This window comes from Ovis canadensis, chromosome 23 (assembly GCF_042477335.2).
Source record: "Ovis canadensis isolate MfBH-ARS-UI-01 breed Bighorn chromosome 23, ARS-UI_OviCan_v2, whole genome shotgun sequence".
NCBI lineage: Eukaryota > Metazoa > Chordata > Mammalia > Artiodactyla > Bovidae > Ovis > Ovis canadensis.
Window position 1 is genome coordinate 53,191,823 of NC_091267.1, and position 19,078 is coordinate 53,210,900.

The 19,078-nt window shown below is 43.0% G+C and overlaps 1 long non-coding RNA gene across 5 annotated transcripts in view; it reads right to left on the minus strand.

Moving 5' to 3' along the window:
• Window positions 1-19,078, minus strand: part of LOC138428126 (uncharacterized) — a 243,060-nt gene that overhangs the window by 102,658 nt on the left and 121,324 nt on the right. Inside the window, exons 6-8 of one of the 5 annotated variants that reach the window (XR_011252286.1) lie at window positions 9,000-9,060; window positions 8,193-8,311; window positions 6,044-6,448 (exon numbers count right to left, since the gene is read on the minus strand). The exons of 3 other annotated variants lie outside the window; for them this stretch is intronic. This is a non-coding gene — a long non-coding RNA (uncharacterized lncRNA). Of the gene's footprint in view, window positions 1-6,043; window positions 6,449-8,192; window positions 8,312-8,994; window positions 9,061-19,078 lie in introns of those variants that run through there. One more of the 5 variants, XR_011252289.1, reaches the window with a different exon arrangement.

The following is a 19,078-nucleotide window of genomic DNA, read 5'->3' on the forward strand; positions in this document are numbered from 1 at the left end:
GCACCACGGAATGAGAGCTGGGTGTCAGGAGAAGCAACCACTGATCAGAGGTTTGGAGCTTCCAGTCCTGCCCAGTCCCGACTCCTGACCCCAGAGAGGGAAGAGGAGCAGAGACTGAGCTCGAGCTCCAGTGGCCAAGGACTGAATTGCAGTGCCTCTGTAATGAAACCCCTGAAAAGTCCCCAAAGCATGGCCAGGTTGGTGAACCCCCATGGAATCTGTGGGAAAGGGGGTTTGAGGAAGGGCAGGGAAGCTCCATGGCCCTCCCCAGACCTCACTCTAAGCATCTCTTTCACTGGCTACTCCCCAGATGTATCCTTTTATAATAAGCCAGTGATGGAGTGAGTAAAAGGTTTCTCAGTTCTATGAACCATGCTAGCAAATTAATCAAACCTAAGGAGAGGACAGTAGGAACCTCCAGATTTATAGCCAGTCCCTCAGAAGCACACGTGACACCCTGGACTTGTGACCCCTGTGAGAACTGGGGATGAGGATGCTGGAGTAGGGGAAGCAGTGATGTAGGCCTGAGCCATCACTTCCAGTAAACAGCATGTCAACTACAAACTGGCACTTGCCATGCGCGTTTGCCATCTACCTCTACAAGCATTAAATCTTGTGCTGCTGCTGCTGACCTTCAACACACCCTGAAAGGAGCTCAGGATGGAGAGAAGAAATAAGTCCCTCTGTGCTCCAGGAAAAACTGGCAGGACAGGTCTTCAGATAATTGGATATTCTCAGGAGCTCATTTTATGAGCCCAATTCTTGTATCTCCTCATATCTAGAAAAGCACTAAAATCCTTCATGGTGTCAACTGTTTCTCGTGACTAACAGAAGCTTCACGAGATTGGAAGACACGTTCTACCAAAAAATACGTGCTTGATTGCATATACACCCCCTTCAACAAGATCACATCTATACTGTCCTTTCCTCCACCTCTTTGAAACAGTCTCTCATAGCTATCTGAGGTGCTGTCTCCGAGGCTATAGTCCGCATTTTGCCCCAAATAAACCTTAACTCACCCCTCTCATGTTGGGCACATTTTTAAGTCGACAAGTGTCAGACTTGAGCTGAACTGTGGGATACCCAGCTGGTGTGGGGGAAAAAAACCCACATGCACATTGGAACTGGGTACAATAAGTATTCCAATTTTTATTTTATTTTATTTTTAAAATTTTTATTTTTACTTTATTTTACTTTACAATACTGTATTGGTTTTGCCATACATTGACATGAATCCACCACGGGTGTACATGTACTCCCAAACATGAATCCCCCCTCCCACCTCCCTCCCCATAACATCTCTCTAGGTCATCACCGTGCACCAGCCCCAAGCATGCTGTATCCTGCGTCAGACATAGACTGGCGATTCGATTCTTACATGATAGTATACATGTTAGAGTGTCATTCTCCCAAATCATCCCACCCTCTCCCTCTTCCTCTGAGTCCAAAAGTCCGCTATACACATCTGTGTCTTTTTTGCTGTCTTGCATACAGGGTCGTCATTGCCATCTTTCTAAATTCCATATATATGTGTTAGTATACTGTATTGGTGTTTTTCTTTCTGGCTTACTTCACTCTGTATAATTGGCTCCAGTTTCATCCATCTCATCAGAACTGATTCAAATGCATTCTTTTTAATGGCTGAGTAATACTCCATTGTGTATATGTACCACAGCTTTCTTATCCATTCATCTGCTGACCAATTTTTATTTTAAAGGACAGCAAAGCTCTTTCATGCTTAGTTTCATGGGCCTTACAGGCCCTGCTTATCTCAAGTCTATGTTAGTCACTCCCAATGTTTGGAACGGTTATTCCACATTTGCTCAGAGATCAGCAACCCCTTTATGGACAGTGCAATCATAACAAGTACCTGGGAAAAAACAGACTGTTGTTTTAAGTTGTAGGCAGTCAAGTCAACTCCCAATTTTCTGGATCAGTGAAGAGAAACGGCAGTCTAGGAAGCAAATATGCTTGTACTCTTCACCCGCCCATTCCATCCTGTAGGGCTGCTGAGCCAAGACAGCCAGTGGCAGGCAGTAAGGTGGTTCAGGTACTAAATCTCACAAGCCTGTGAGTCCCACAGGTGAAGGAACCTGCCCAAAGCCACAGGCAGTCAGGGCAGAATGGAAATTTAAACCCAAGCTTTCGTAACTCCGAAGTCTTCCATCTTGTTTTTCAAGCTCGGTTAATTTCCAAAGCAAAAAATATTGGGCACCCCATTGCCTGGTGGATGGGTTATTTGCAGGTGCTTCCATGGTGGCTCAGGTGGTAAAGAATCTGCCTGCAATGAGGGAGACTTGGATTTGATCCCTGGATTGGGAAGATCCCCTGGAGAAAGGGAATGGCTATCCGCTCCAGTATTCTTGCCTGGAGAATTCCATGGACAGAGGAGCCTGGGGTCACAGTCCATGGGGTCACAAAGAGTCAGACATGACTGACTGACTAACACTTTCACTTGGGCTTCCCAGGTGGTGCTAGCAATAAAGAACCCAACTGCCAGTGCAGTAGACATAAGAGATGTGGGTTCAATCCTTGGGTCAGGAAGATCTCTTGGAGGAGGAAACAGCAACTCACTCCAGTATTCTTGCCTGGAGAATCTTGCGAGGAGCCTGACAGGTTACAGTACACAGGGTCCCTGAGAGTTGGATATGACTGAAGCAACTTAGCATGCAATAATTTAATAAAAGAAACGACCTCTATTTAAACAAATTTAGCATCAAATGTGATTGGGATTTTAGTTTCCAAATGCTATGACTAAAGATACTGCCAAGAGGCAATCCCATAGTTGTCTGAAGTGGTCCTGATATTTTTATCTTTTTAAGGACATTTAAGGGATGCAAAGCACAAGAAAAAGATCCTGACACCTCAGTGCTAACTTTTTTCTGCTGTTATTTTTATTTATTTGTTTGTTTATTTATTTTATTTATTTATTTATTTTTACTTTACAATATTGTATTGGTTTTGCCACACATCAGCATGAATCCGCCACAGGAGTACTCATGTTCCCCATCCTGAACCCCCCTCCCACCTCCCCCTACACACCATCCCTCCAGGTCATCCCAGTGCACCAGCCCCAAGCATTCTGCACCCTACATCGAACCTAGGCAGGCGATTCATTCCTTATATGATATTATACATGTTTCAATGCCATTCTCCCAAATCATCCCACCCTCTCCCTCTCCCACAGAGTCCAAAGACTGTTCTATACATCTGTGTCTCTTTTGCTGTCTCACATACAGGGTTATCATTACCATCTTTCTAAATTCCATATATATGCGTTAGTATAGTGTATTGGTGTTTTTCTTTCTGGATTACTTCATCCTGTATAATCAGCTCCAGTTTCATCCACCTCATTAGAACGGATTCAAATGTATTCTTTTTAATGGCTGAGTAATACTCCATTGCGTATATGTACCACAGCTCTCTTAACCATTCATCTGCTGATGGACATCTAGGTTGCTTCCATGTCCTGGCTATTATAAACAGTGCTGTGATGAATGTGTCTCTTTCAATTCTGGTTTCCTTGGTGTGTATGCCCAGAAGTGGTATTGCTGGGTCATAAGGCAGAATTCCAAAGAATAGCAAGAAGAGATAAGAAAGCCTTCTTCAGCGATCAATGCAAAGAAATAGAGTAAAAGAATAGAAAGGGAAAGACTAGAGATCTCTTCAAGAAAATTAAAGAAATCAAGGGAACATTTCATGCAAAGATGGGCTTGATAAAGGACAAAAATGGTATGGACCTAACAGAAGCAGAAGATATTAAGAAGAGGTGGCAAGAATACACAGAAGAACTGTACAAAAAAGATCTTCACAATCCGGATAATCACGATGGTGTGATCACTTATCTAGAGCCAGACATCCTGGAATGTGAAGCCAAGTGGGCCTTAGACAGCATCACTACGAACAAAGCTAGTGGAGGTGATGGAATTCCAGTTGACCTGTTTCAAATCCTGGAAGATGATTCTGTGAAAGTGCTGCACTCAATATGCCAGCCAATTTGGAAAACTCAGCAGTGGCCACAGGACTGGACAAGGTCAGTTTTCATTCCAATCCCAAAGAAAGGCAATGCCAAAGAATGCTCAAACTAACGCACAATTGCACTCATCTCACATGCTAGTAAAATAATGCTCAAAATTCTCCAAGCCAGACTTCAGCAATACGTGAACCGTGAACTTCCTGACGTTCAAGCTGGTTTTAGAAAAGGCAGAGGAACCAGAGATCAAACTGCCAACATCCGCTGGATCATGGAAAAAGCAAGAGAGTTCCAGAAAAACATCTATTTCTGCTTTATTGACTATGCCAAAGCCTTTGACTGTGTGGATCACAATAAACTGTGGAAAATTCTGAAAGAGATGGGAATACCAGACCACCTGCCCTCCCTCTTGAGAAATCTGTATGCAGGTCAGGAAGCAACAGTTACAACTGGACATGGAACAACAGACTGCTTCCAAATAGGAAAAGGAGTACGTCAAGGCTGTATATTGTCACCCTGCTTATTTAACTTATAAATGAGAAATGCTGGACTGGAAGAAACACAAGCTGGAATCAAGATTGCCGGGAGAAATATCAGTCACCTCAGATATGCAGATGACACCACCCTTATGGCAGAAAGTGAAGAGGAACTAAAAGCCTCTTGATGAAAGTGAAAGAGGAGAGTGAAAAAGTTGGCTTAAAGCTCAACATTCAGAAAACGAAGATCATGGCATCTGGTCCCATTACTTCATGGGAAATAGATGGGGAAACAGTGGAAACAGTGTCAGACTTTATTTTTGGGGGCTCCAAAATCACTGCAGATGGTGATTGTAGCCATGAAATTAAAAGACGCTTACTCCTTGGAGGAAAAGTTATGACCAACCTAGATAGCATATTCAAAAGCAGAGACATTACTTTGCGGACTAAGGTCCATCTAGTCAAGGCTATGGTTTTTCCTATGGTCATGTATGGATGTGAGAGTTGGACTTGAAGAAGGCTGAGCGCCGAAGAATTGATGCTTTTGAACTGTGGTGTTGGAGAAGACTCTTGAGAGTCCCTTGGACTGCAAGGAGATCCAACCAGTCCATTCTGAAGGAGATCAGCCCTGGGATTTCTTTGGAAGGAATGATGCTGAAGCTGAAACTACAGTACTTTGGCCACCTCATGAGAAGAGTTGACTCATTGGAAAAGACTTTGATGCTGGGAGGAATTGGGGGCAGGAGGAGAAGGGGACGACAGAGGATGAGATGGCTGGATGGCATCACTGACTTGATGGACGTGAATCTGAGTGAACTCTGGGAGTTGATGATGGACAGGGAGGCCTGGCATGCTGCGATTCATGGGGTCTCAAAGAGTCAGGCATGACTGAGCGACTGAACTAAACTGACCTGAAGGCAGTTCTGTTTCCAGTTTTTTAAGGCATCTCCACACTGTTCTCCATAGTGGCTATACTAGTTTGCATTCCCACCAAAAGTGTAAGAGGGTTCCCTTTTCTCCACACCCTCTCCAGCATTTATTGCTTGTAGACTTTTGGATCGCAGCCATTCTGACTGGCATGAAATGGTACCTCATTGTGGTTTTGATTTGCATTTCTCTGATAATGAGTGATGTCAGTGCTAACTTTTAAATATTTAATTTTGATTTTATATGTAGAAAAAACATCCACCCTGAAGGATTATACATCAGCTAAAACAGGCAGACTGTGCCCTCCTGGCCTGAGGAAAGGAGATCTCAGCGTGGCAGTGGACAAGGTGACGTGTCAGCGAGGACCTGGCCAGTAACGGAGGCTGAGAGGAGGTCGTGGTCACTTGGCCGCACAAGCTGGCGCCCTTCCTGGCTGAGTGGGGACATTCAAGTTTCTCTCTCAAAAGGCTTTTCATAGTTACCTTCTTCAAGAGTTTTTGTGATGGAATACTATGGGTTATTAAATATCATGGTCTTGGCCAAAATGCACTGCACAAGGATTCCCGTAGAAGTGTGGATCCGTCACGTGCATTACACCTTGGCTCAGTTTCTGCAGTGAGAATAAAGATGCCGATGAAATGGCACTGGAAGAACAGATACAAACTCATTTATAAAAACAAAATTCTAATTTGGGTTGATCTGCATGAAGACCAACAAATTTGATTTGTGCTTTCTTGCAGCCTTTCCACCTTTAGAGGCCACCTCTGTCCCTCTGCTGGTCCAGGCCCCTCATGCACTTCTGAATTCAGGTTAACACCCTTCTAGGAGCTTGGCTAGACTGGCCCATCTGCTCTGTCTTAAAAACCACTGTAGCAATCTGCATATAGTTTTACTCGTTCATAAGCAGCAATTTTATTATGCTTCATGTACTTCTAAACTGCAGATCCCGCAAACATAAATTAGGAAGTCACTGAAGAAAGAAAAAAACGCATATATATATATAAACAGCAAATATTCTCTATTTTCTATTCCTTTGTTTCCAAGGCATGTGTTATAATTCTGACCTATAGATCTGTTGAAAAAGGGTCAAGGAAATTATTTGTAAAGAAAAACAGATGAGAAGAACAGATATAAAAAGTGTCTACCTCATATTTTCTTTGATTGCTTCTATTTGCACAGAATACCCCGCATAGATGACATGCTGCTGTATCTTTTATAAAAATTCACTAGAGTAAATCAATAAAACAGATAAAGTTCAAGTCGGGTTCTGCCTCCACCAAATAACAGGGTAGATTAGATGATTTATAAGCCCTTTTCCAAGTCCTAAATGTTGAATAGTCTTTTGCAGCATTTGATCAATAAAGCTATCATATTATATAAAGTACTAAAGGCGATTGATGAATCATATAAATACAGCTGAAGTAAAACTACAGAGTACAATGTCTGAAAGTTAAAACATCTGAAATATAAGAAAATTAATATTGCTAAGATGACTTTGTTCATATATGATAAAATGCTGGGTTTGGCTTTACAGATCTACTTACAAAATGTAATTACTTTGATCTGATTATCAAAGATATTAGACTTACAAATTTGGTATGAATTATATGAGTAAATGCTTCGACTTAAAATAGCACGGGTGGTAAAAGATGATTTGATGGTGGCTGTTTGTACAAGTACCCTCATAAGAGATGGCACAAGAGTGAAGATGCTACACGTGGTCCAAGCTGCAGGGCAAGTGATCCTGCCAGCTCCTCAGTCCTCAGGCATATGACACTGACTGTGGGGTGCGACTTTCTGAAAATGAAGCCAAGAGAGCAATGGACAGAAAGGTGACGTACTGTTGTCAGAATCTTATAAAGCCAAAGTTCAAGGCACTATGTGTAAACCTGTTACGTATAAATGAAGTAATTCTGTTTTTGGTTGAAATGGCAAAGGGTAGGGCAAGAGGTTAGCAGAGGACAGACTATGACTGGCCTGGTGTGTGCACAGGAGCCTCGAGTCGAAAGATGCTGGTAAAAGGTTAGATTTCGATTTTACACAGACTATTAATATTATGGCAGAGAAACAAGACAAGATAGTAAAGAAGCTGTTGCAACATCGATGCTAGACCCTCAAATTTTGCTTTTCTGCAGGACCCAGACCAAAGAATCATCTCTACTTTCCAGTGTAAAAAGATTCTGTGATAAACAAGTAAGAAAATAAAGGCTGGAGGAGGATTATGTGTGTGTGTATGTGTATGTATTCTTGCTTTAACAATGCGGGTGTAGATGATATATGTGTGTGTGTGTGTGTGTGTGTGAGTGTGTGTGTATAGAACCACAAGTATGTCTTAAAGTCTAGGTATTTAAAACTAAGACTAATAATGCAGATTTGAATCATTATAAAACATAAGGTTAATCAGGAAACCTATAATAAACTAGATTAATAATAATTAATCCAAACAAGGGGCTTCCCAAGTGGCACTAGTGGTAAAGAATCTGCCTGCCAGTGCAGGAGACATAAGAGACCTGGTTTGATCCCAGATGCATTTAGACCTAGCTCAGTTTTCCCCAACTAAAATGTGGAAAACAAAGATTCTTCTAGACTACATTATCAAAATAATTCCTTAATGACGATAACTCTTCATTTATACAAGGCATGTCTTTTAAGGCTTGATTATGAATAACTGGCTTTCAGTGTTGCTATAATACCGGTTAATCAATTCACCTATGTGATATTGAGCTTTAAAATACCTACAATGACATGAGAGAAACAGCACTAAGATAGGCTTCAGATTAAGTCTTTAAAAAGCAACAACATGAACAGCAAGATACGCACGATGTGGAACTTCCAGGGGATGACCTGTGACATCACACCATGCAATGGGGTGAAGGTCAGGGCTGTCTGCATCCACCCAGCAGTAGTATTTGTGGTCCCAGCCATCAAAATGAATCTGTTGGAAATTAGTCCTTGGTCATCAGTATACCACTATGCCTGTGTCAAAACACGAGAAAACACCTCTGGTGTTGAGATTAAAATTGTTATAATTTCACATTACAGCTGAAACAATACTGAAAACGTGCTATGAAACAGCTTTCTGATCTAGCCACCAAAGGCAGCTGGACCAGTTTTTCCAAGAAATTTAAAAAAAAATTAATTGTCAAGGATTGAATAGAACTTGAAAGGGTAGGACCCATCTGTTTTCCCAACTAGACATTCTAAGATGTTTTTCAAAGAACACTTCCTGTCCTGCAGCTACTGCAAGGACAGGGTCGGCATCTCAACCGTGAGAGTCACCATCTGACACCAGGATAAACCTTAAGCTGACAGGAAATGCATGGAGTAAAAGGAAGCAATAAATCTCGATATCCTGACAAACGAGAGTAGGAGCCATTGGACCCAAAGAGGCAAAGAGCAAAACAATACGAGCTGTGAGGTAGACGGATTAAGAGTGATCCTAATAAAGGGTGATTCTAACAGCTATGAAAGGGCAACTCTGGAAAGTAGTCAGGCTGTGCTGAGGAGAAAAGATCGCCATTCGTTCAGAGCTGAGGATGCAGCTGGAGATGCGAGGACAAAGACCAGGGAGGACAGAGCTCTGAGAAGGGGACCCCAGAGTCTACGTGGGTTACTCACAGGACCTTGGCCAATGGCTGGACTGCACATGTATGAGGTGTCTTGTGAAGAACAGCTGATACAGAGCTGAAAACAAGACAAAGATAGGGCTCAGATAAAAAGAATCGCCGGCAATGCAGGAGACCTGGGTTTGATCCCTGGGTTGGGAAGATCCTCTGGAGGAGGGCACGACAACCCACTCCAGTATTCTGGCCTGGAGAATTCCATGGACAGAGGAGCCTGGTGTACTGCACTCCATGGGGTCACAAAGAGTCAGACGCAACTGAGCGACTTTCATTCAAACTGGAGGACATACACCCTAGAGAACAGAGAGACCAGAGTGGAGGGACCTCAGTCACACCTTGAGGATTTGACTGAGACACCAAAAAGGCACATGCTAGAACCACGTCCTAGATAAATGTTACTCCAGACCAGTTCTAAAAAAGGCTAAATAAAGCCTCAACAAGATGAAGAAGAACCACCAGTAATCAACTATCTGATAAAATAAACTATTCTTTTTAAAGGGAGACAAATACTCCCAACTCTGCACACTGTATCATTTATTATGTTCAACACAGAATAGAATTTTATTAGATATGCAAATATATAGATGAATATGAGCCAGACTCAATTTTTAAAAAGTCCTTCTCTTTTAAATTTTGTAATGCAATAGTTTGCATTTCAAAAGCAAGGAAACCACTTCTAAATACAAACAAGGCAGGCCAAGCACTCCCAGATCCAATGTGCAGGAGAGCTAAGTCTTCCTAGTTCAGCTATAGCTATTGGAGCAGACCTGGGGATCTTCTGTGGAATTTAGGTCTAAAACTGAAAAAGGAAAAAGAAAATATCTTTAAAAATGTTTTGAAAGCAGATAGACATGATTTTTTATGTTCTCTATTCAACATTTTCCCCTTATGTTTACATTAAGAAATATTAAATTACTCTTTCCAAGGCTGTATATAATTACTGACGATGAAAACCATGGAAATTTAAAATAGCCCTTTCTAATACAGTGATATGAGGCCCCCTCCCCCCAAGGGCCATCTAAACTTGGAATTTATAACCAAATTCTGTATCCATATACGTCTTCATGAAAGATATTTTCATATCTTTGGATCTTCATAACTTGGGAGGAAAATCCAATTTTAAGAATTCTAACCAGATTTTCATGTTACTAAAGAAGAGTGGCAGTTTAAGAATATTTACAAAGAGTCCTTTTGTAAAGCGAAGAATCATTCTGAAAACCAAATCATCTCCAGCACTGTATTTCATGCATTTATGATTTTTCACATATTTGGGTTTGCATAAAGCTGAGTAAATATATAGACCCTTCTTGCCCAGATTTTGATGAACTGGAAAACAAAGGTCGTAAAATGAAATTGGCCACTGTCTCAAGCTCCTATCCTTAAACAGACAGTGAAGCTTCCTGATGGTATTAATGCTATATGCACTAGTTATTAATGGTCAGTAAAATAACTGAGACTCATCAGCACATAAATAACCAAGGACAAATCCTTCACATGACTCCAAAGCTGGCGATTGTCTGGACTTGCACCGTCTTTCTTGCTTTGCCTCATCATTTACCATCCAGTTCCAGTCCTCACATCAGGGACTTCCCCTGGACCTGGGCGCTCTGTCCCTGCCTCAGTCATCTGGCTGCCTCTAAGGTTCCTGGCACTGTGGCTCACACATCGCCTCACCTCGAAAACCATCAGCTGAATAAGACGTATGACGGTCATTATCACCCCTCTCTGTTCCTTTGGGCAGTTAGGTAATAAGCAGCTATTTATTGGGGAACAGTGGAGCTCAATTTAATGCTCAATCACAATAATTTTATTAGCCTAAGTAACTATTATGCTTGTTTGCTCCTGCTATATGGTTTTTAAATTTTTAATTTGCATTGCAACAGGCTTATTGGATACGTGTATTTTATTGTCAGAGCCCTCAAATCTATTTCAAAGGCTTGTGGTGAATGAATTATAAGCACCTATACGTATGACATTAACTTATTTAGAAAGAGGTTCTACTGTACCTGAAATCCGTGTAGCTTTAAATGAATACTGTTTCAGTTAAAGAGACTTAGCCTTGAATTTCATTCTAGAAAGAAGAACTGAGTTTTCATACATTATCCCAATACCCATTACTCATAACTATTCATGCTAATGAGACCACGGTGAATCTTACTTCCAAAGATGCAGGCAGGGCTCTGCTGGGGGCCAGACAGGAAAAGCAGGAAGAGGACAGAGGCCAGACACATGTCCGCAGCAGGACTAGGAGGCTTGTGTTGCATTTTCACAAAACACCCCACAGTGTAAGAACAGGCACGCATGCTAAGGCGAGGGGAGTCCTTTTGTTGTGAACTTTTGCATTCCAGGCATAGTTGTTACACACACACACACACACACACACACACACACTCGTTTAATGACCACTATACATTGTTTTCATAGATGATGGAAAGGAACCTTTTAAGAGGTTTGCAGGGATCAGCCAGCCAGTAAATGGCAAAGCCAGACTTCAGCTGAGAAGAGTTTACTGAAAGAACCTTCCAGAAATAAAAATTGTGAGGTTATCTGGGAGCACTCGACCTAAGAACCTACTGTAGTGGAGGGAAATTACGTTTTTAAAATAGAAAAGGCATTTGCTACCATTTGCAGTGACGTGGATGGACGTCGTACACACTGTCATACAGAGTGAAATAAGTCAGAAGGAGAAAGACCAATATCATATAATGTTGCTTATATGTGAAATCTTGAAAAATGGTATAGATGAATTTATCTGCAAAGCAGAAATAAAGTCACAGATGTAGAGAACAGATTCTTGTAGACACCAAGGGCAGAATTCAATCTCCCATGAATTGGGAGATAGGGATTGACATATATTACACTCCTGACTACTATGTATAAGACAGAAAACTAATGAGGACCTACTGTAGCTCAGGGAACTCTACTCAATGCTCCGTGGTGTCCTAAATGGGAAGGAAATTCAAACAGAGGGGATATATGTATTCATATAGCTCATTTACTTTGCTGTATAGCAGAAAATAACACAGCTTCGTAAAGCAACTAAACTCCAACAAAAATTAATAAGAATATAAAATGGTGTTTTCATAATGAAAACAAAGCAACATGGAATTAGTAACGCAGGACTGCCATCCAGAACTACCCACAGTTTTGCACATTAAACATTAATTCCATGTTGAGTTGATCTGCTTACTATATACTGTGTCTATCCAAGCAAGAACTGATGTCGAGGGACCATGAAGGAAAAGAATTAGAACAAAAGAGTCGATATACTTTAAAAAACTACCCTTGTCATGTAATAGCTTCATTTGATACAAGTAGCTCCTGAGATACACAGGGGGCGCGAAATGTGCATTTCCAAGCAACTGATGGGGATTTGAAAACCTTGACTTTCCAGAGCTACTGCTCAGTAGTTGGAACCATCAGCCCCTACGTTCCTTTCTTCCTTCCAACGCCAGGGAAATCATCTCCGTTCCCTTCCCCCGCTAACCTCCTCCTTCACAAATACAGCTCCCTCAACTCCTATCTAGTCTGTTCCTATAATAAGTAATATGGAAAACAACTTGTCATTAAATTAAAAATCAATAGTTTCACCATAGCCAATCTAAAATTCTTTTATTTGTCAAGGTCACTGCCCAATTCATCGTACTTATTGGGCAGTGGTTTTCAAAATTAAGTAATAAGCAAAGTACCAACTGTCCCCTTCCCCCATCAGGACTCGAATTTGGGGCTGGAGGAGTGGACATCAGGAATAATACCTGGAAATCACATTTTCTTAAACTACATGTCCTAGATTACTTTGTAGATGGTTTCTGGATAAAAACTCTGAAATGGCTCTTTAGGGGGGTACCATGGAACAGTTGTTTATCAACTGAATTTGCCATCAAACTCAGAGTTACAGCCAAAACAATCAAAATAATGTAATTTTTGTAAGGCCATAGACTTTTTTTAAATTTTGTATGACAATGAGTCCAAGAGAAACCTGGTGGAGGGCCTAATGCAGAGGACATTCAACTCTCAATGTCTCCATTTCTGATAAATATGTCTACATAAGTTTCTACTTCTCTATTTCTACAATTACTGCTATAACAAATACAATTAGACTATCCCATAAAATAAATTTCTGCCATAGGATTCTTGCAAGAAATAAAAATGCCAAATTTCTAACAGCACCCCCAGGGCTTAATCTTTGTTAACAGATCTTTAAATATTTCATCAGAGTTGGGCATGAAACAGCCACACTTGGGGCTCCATGGCCAGATGCGTGGGTAATGTCTTAGGAAGAAAAACCTCCTTCATAAGTGGTGTGAGGACAAACTCTCTCAAAATGAGTTTATGGTTATAACGAATATAAATATTTTCAAAAGCTCTGCCATTAAGAGTTGTAAAGTTGTAAGCACTGAAGCAGCTCTGGCTGCAGGTTCCCTGCTAACGTTTTGGAGATTTCTGTTGCAATATATTCTGGCTCAGGCTTCCCTGATGGCTCAGTGGTAAAGAACCCACCTACCAATGCAGGAGACATGCATTCGGGCCCTGGGTCAGGAAGATCCCCTGGACAAGGAAATGGCTACCTACTCCAGTACTCTTGCTTGGTAAATCTCATGGACAGAGGAGCCTGGCAGGCTACAGTCCACGGGGTCGCGAAGAGTCGGACATGGCTGAGTGGCTGAATGACAACCATCCGCCCTCCCAAGTCAGTTAGGCTCTGCCAGTGCCCCAGCAGGGTGAGCTTTGGTTAAGGAGCTTCCCCTAAAGGCAGCCCTGTTAAGAAGGACAGAGTACCCTGATACATTTCCAAATGATTCATTTCTCCGCCCCTTCCACTGCCAGACCTGTGATGGGTGTTTTCTCCTAGATTTACAACAGTTGAGCTCCTGGTTAAACTTGGTCTATTGGTAAATCTTATAACGCTCTACGTGCCCCCCACCACAACTCGGTCCCCTGGAGCTTTGAACGCTGAGCCCCCAGAAACTCATCAATTATGGTTCAGGTCCTCCTGCCCAGCCCTGGTTCCCAGGTTGGCTTCTGCTCAGCAGCTCTGTCCCGGTGAGCCATGACGCCCAGTGCCCACCTGTCTGTCTCTCCGATCTTGGGGCCAGTGAAGCCGCCCTGTGCCCTTGCCTGACTTTTGAATCCAAGAAGAGCTGTAGGTTTTCAGTCTGTTCAACTTTTTCCTTGTTGTCAAAAGAGACTGACAACTTCCAAGTTCCTTCCGTGTGGAATTTGAAACTGGATGTTTCTTCTAATATTTTTTTGTTACCAGTACCAGATAATATTTGGAGTATATGTGTTGAAGCATTTTAACACTCTGCTTGTTGGATGAATGAACAAACAAGTGAATGTATAAATTCAAGTATGTCCATTCAAGTTATGCAAACAGTACTAAACAAACACATCTAAAAAGCCCATTTAAGTTTAACCAAAACCTTATCCATTTACTCTACAGACACACCTCTGGGCTACCAACACTTTGTTTCCCTTCGAGTAAGATGATATTGAAACATGTGAAAGTTGCTTGGAATTGTTCTCAGGCATTTATTCTTTGGGATACAAAAGTGAAGTGAAAGTGAAGTCACTCAGTTGTGTCCGACTCTCTGCGACTCCATGGACTGTAGCCTACCAGGCTCCTCTGTCCATGGGATTTTCCAGGCAACACTACTGGAGTGGATTGCCATTTCCTTCTCCAGGGGATCTTCCTGACCCAGGGATCAAACCCAGGTCTCCCACATTGTAGACAGACGCTTTACCGTCTGAGCCACCAGGGAAGTCCTGGGATACAAAAGGGGACACATAAGTCTCTAGGTTATGATGACTAACGTGTCATGGATTTTTTAAAAAAATTGTTTTAACTAAAATCTCTCTATATTGAGGGGACAGATGGAGGGAAGAGCATGTATGGGGGAGGAAGAGGGTAGGGGAGGGAAGAGGCTCTGTCTACACAGCAAGGATCTCACAGCATGTCACGATGGTGCAGAACAAGGCTATGTTTGGAGTCACAGGTAAACACCGTAACAATTAGCTCCAGTAAAGGACCGTGGGTGCCTCTGCAGAGTGCAGAGTGGGAGAAGGAGGTCTTGGGACTAGTGTTCAATAACAAAACTAGGAGAGTTACTTTTTGCATGTTGTATATGAGTAGCTTTGATAAAGATATAAACAAAGTTTTTTAAAGGTGGGCTGTGTTATGAATTTTAAGTTCTCTATAACTTTCTCATATTTCCATGCACTGCTCTCTCTGAAACAAGTAATCCATCTGGCTGACTGCAGGAGACTTCTCCTCTTTCCGTGTATAACCGAGTGGTTAGCTCAACCACAACAACATGTTCTGAAAATGGATTACCTCTCTGGAGAAAATAAAACATGTTCAAGCCAGTGCATAACTTTCAAGCAATGGAGGAGAATGAATGTTTGCAATTAACATGTTTGCTCCTGTTTCCTTACGTGTTTGTTCATAAGTCAACATCAGGAATTTAAATTATGTCTTTTGAAAATAACTTAGTTGCCCACGGGGCTCTTGGTACAGGAAAAAAAAAATTATTTCACAGGCTATTTATCCTCTAAAACTCCACAGGTCACATAGCTTAACATAATGTAAAATAAAGTATTATACAAAGATCTAATCATCTCAAGCTAGCTTTCTAGTTTATTTTAGATAAAAACAAAAAGAAATCATCGGTGCCAACCAAAAACTATTTCCAGCGTTTCAGTTCATGTGGTTCTGAATATTTATGCCTATCCATTCATTTCTTGCCTTTCTCCCACTTTTCTATCTTGGAAGCCTTGGTTCTGAAAGCTGAAATCAGCAACTGCTGGCCTTAATTCAGATAATATACCAGTTCTGCCAACCTCTACACAGATCATCCTTAATAAGTAACTAATTATATTTTACATTATGTTTATGATCATATACAAATATATTTTAATATAATCATACATACAGTTATGTTTATACTTATATGGACTTCCCAGGTAGCTCAGCTGGTAAAGAATCTGCCTGCAATGCAGGAGACTCTGGTTCGATTCCTGGGCAGGAAGTTCCCCTAGAGAAGGGATAGGCTACCCACTCCAGTATTCTTGGGCTTCCCTAGTGGCTCAGATGGTAAAGAATCTGCCTGCAATATAAGAGATCTGGGTTCGATCCCTGGGTCAGGAAGATTCCCCTGGAGAAGGGAATAGCAACCTACTCCAATATTCTTGCCCGGAGAATTCCTTGTCAGAGGAGCTTGGAGGGCTACAGTCCATAGGGTCACAGAGAGTTGGACATAACTGAGCAACTAAACTTTCCCTGGTGGCTCAGATGGTAAAGAATCTGCCTACAGTGAAGGAGACCTGGGTCAGATCCCCAAGTCAGGAAGATCCCCTGGAGAAGGGAATGGCAATCCACTCCAGTATTCACTTGCAATATAATTAATATTGAAATTTTAATGTAAATAGTTAATATTTTAACAGATTTACTAGGGATCTTAGCCCCTAATAGAGGATCTATAGCCATCTTAGCCATTTTCTTTTAAAAATATTTTTTTCAATAAAGGGACAACTATGGTGTTCTTGCTTGGAGAATCCCAGGGATGGGGGAGCCTGGTGGGCTTCCGTCCATGGGGTCGCACAGAGTTGGACACGACTGAAACGACTTAGAAGCAGCAGTAGCAGCAGCATGGCATCAGAGTCATCATCAGCTTAAAAGCAGGCACAGTGGGAAGAGGCCCATGGAACTGATGACCGCCCACATGCTGTATGGCCTGTATAATAGCCATCCCAGGCAGATCAGCACATCTAACAGGAAGGCCTCTGATTCGCCATCTGATGCTCTGTGGTTCTTAGCCTGGAGCTGCCATGACAGAGAGCACCGGAGGAACAGTAAGGAAGACAAAGGCCCCCAAATAGGACATCTGCAATAAAGATGCATCTGACACAGGCAGCTAGGAGAAGCACCGAGAAACCTGTCACCCTGCTCCAAGTGGGCAGGTGAGTGAAGCCCTCGCTGCCTCAGCAGAGTGGCTGCTCCTCCCAGCGTGGGGCAGGGAGACCCTGTGGTCTGGGGGTCTCGTCCATCAACCTCCAAAGTCAGTGTCCACCAACATGTGCAGTGATGCTGCCTGCTCTGAGCTGGTCTGCAAACATTCTTTAAAATTCCGTTTTGTTTTTCTAGCATAGGAAAAGCAGGCTTTGTCTTTGTTCAGGCAGCTGAGAGCAAACCCACCTGAGCTGCGGAAGGGGGTCCAGGCTCAGCGGTGCGTGGTCCAGGGCAGGTTTCCATCCAGCCTCAGAACTCCTGTCGCCTCACCTGAAGTGTGGAACCCCGGAACCCGTGCACCCCGGAGATGGGGTGGCTAACACCTCACCTCCACCAGGTGCTAGATTACCTACTTGTATAATTACGCAGTAAAGCTGAGCTGACCGACCTGCCAGGGTTTTCTCTCTGGCGTTAGGGTTGCCCGGGTCCGAGAGCAGGGCAGAGGGTCCTCTGACCCCATAATCTGTTTGGGCAGATCCCCCGGGATGAGTCAATCACGCCGAGTCTGATGGTTTGAGGAACAAACGCAAACGTATGCAAACAGCAAACTCAGAAAAGCCTCACAATATTTCTGCAGCTGAAAAATGGCTGAAATTTATTTTTATTATGAAAACATTATTTTAGGGATAAAATATTTTGTGGCTGAGGCGAAAACAGTCTTAAAATTCCACGCAATTCCTCCTCCTTCTCAGTTTAATTTCTGCAGATGCCTACAGCTTATCTGATTGGCCTTATTAGCTATTCCATAAAGCCTGGTTTTCCTGTGCTAGAAAAACAAAATGGAATTTGAAAAAACATTTTGCAAACCAACCCAGAGCAGACAGAATCATCATACATGTTGGTGGATGCTGAAGGTCGGCAAACAAGGGGCTGAGGGGGCCGACTCCCCTGCCCGAGGACGGCTCCTCTGTCCTCTGCATTCCTGCCCCACCCCGTCCGCAGCATCCTCAGCCTCCGTCAATCCCCTGGATCACACATCCCTCTTGTATCTGCATCCCAGTCACACAGAGACTATTGTGTGTTAGTTGTTCAATCTTGGTCTGACTCTTTGTGACCCCATGGACTGTAGCCCGCCAGGCTCCTCTGTCCATGGGATTCTTCAGGCAAAAACACTGGAGTGGGTAGCCATTTCCTCCTCCAGGGGATCTTCTTGACCCAGGGATTAAACCTGTGTCTCTTGCATCTCCTATATTGGCAGGTGGATTCTTTACCACTAGCACCACCCCTGGGAAGCCCTTATTCTTGAATAAATGTGGTTTGTGGAGCCCAGGGAAATGGAGACATTGCAGTGAGCCTCAGTAGAAGGGAATCCTGGGTCCAGCACTGCCTTGGCTCACAGGTGGTGACATGAATTATGAAGAGCATTCAGAGCAAAGCACATCTCTGAACTTACACTGCAACACTTGACTGGGGCAGCTGCAGAGCCTCAGAATGTCTGGCAGGAAGGTGCTGGGTGGGAAAGAGCACAGAGTGGACAACACCCCAGCTGGGGAGCTACCTCCAAAGCCAGCAAAGGAGGAGTGAAGGGGGCGCGAGGGAGCACCACAAAAGGGCCAGGCAGCAGGTGTCCTGAGGGTACTACCACGCACCAGTGCAAACTGCTGGTTGATTCCAGAATCCTGGATGCAAGCAAGAAACAATCAGTGTGGAGACCAGCGAAGGAGGAGATATGCATAAGGTACATCAATCTGGGGCGTGGGGTTGTGTGTTCCTTGAGGAGGGCCCTGCGGACACACTGATGGGAGACACGTGGGGCAGGCTGTCAGAGCAGCTTGCCTCAGTGCCTGGGAAGCAGCAAGATGAACCCGGGTTTCTGGAGGAAAAGCTTAAGCCAAGCAAAGTGGGCCACCCCCAAAAGCAGTGGGGGCCCTTTGTGCTGCTGACAGTTTTCAACATTGAAGTTACATTTATTTTGAGAGAAGGCGGTTATTACTACTAGAAAATCACTAGCAGCCATCACTGTGCAGAATCCCAGCCCTTCGTTATCCATTATGTATCCATTACCACCCTTGGCCCCCTTGTTTGTCACATGCCACTAGCATAATGGCATCGAAATGGGCTCTGCCTCCCC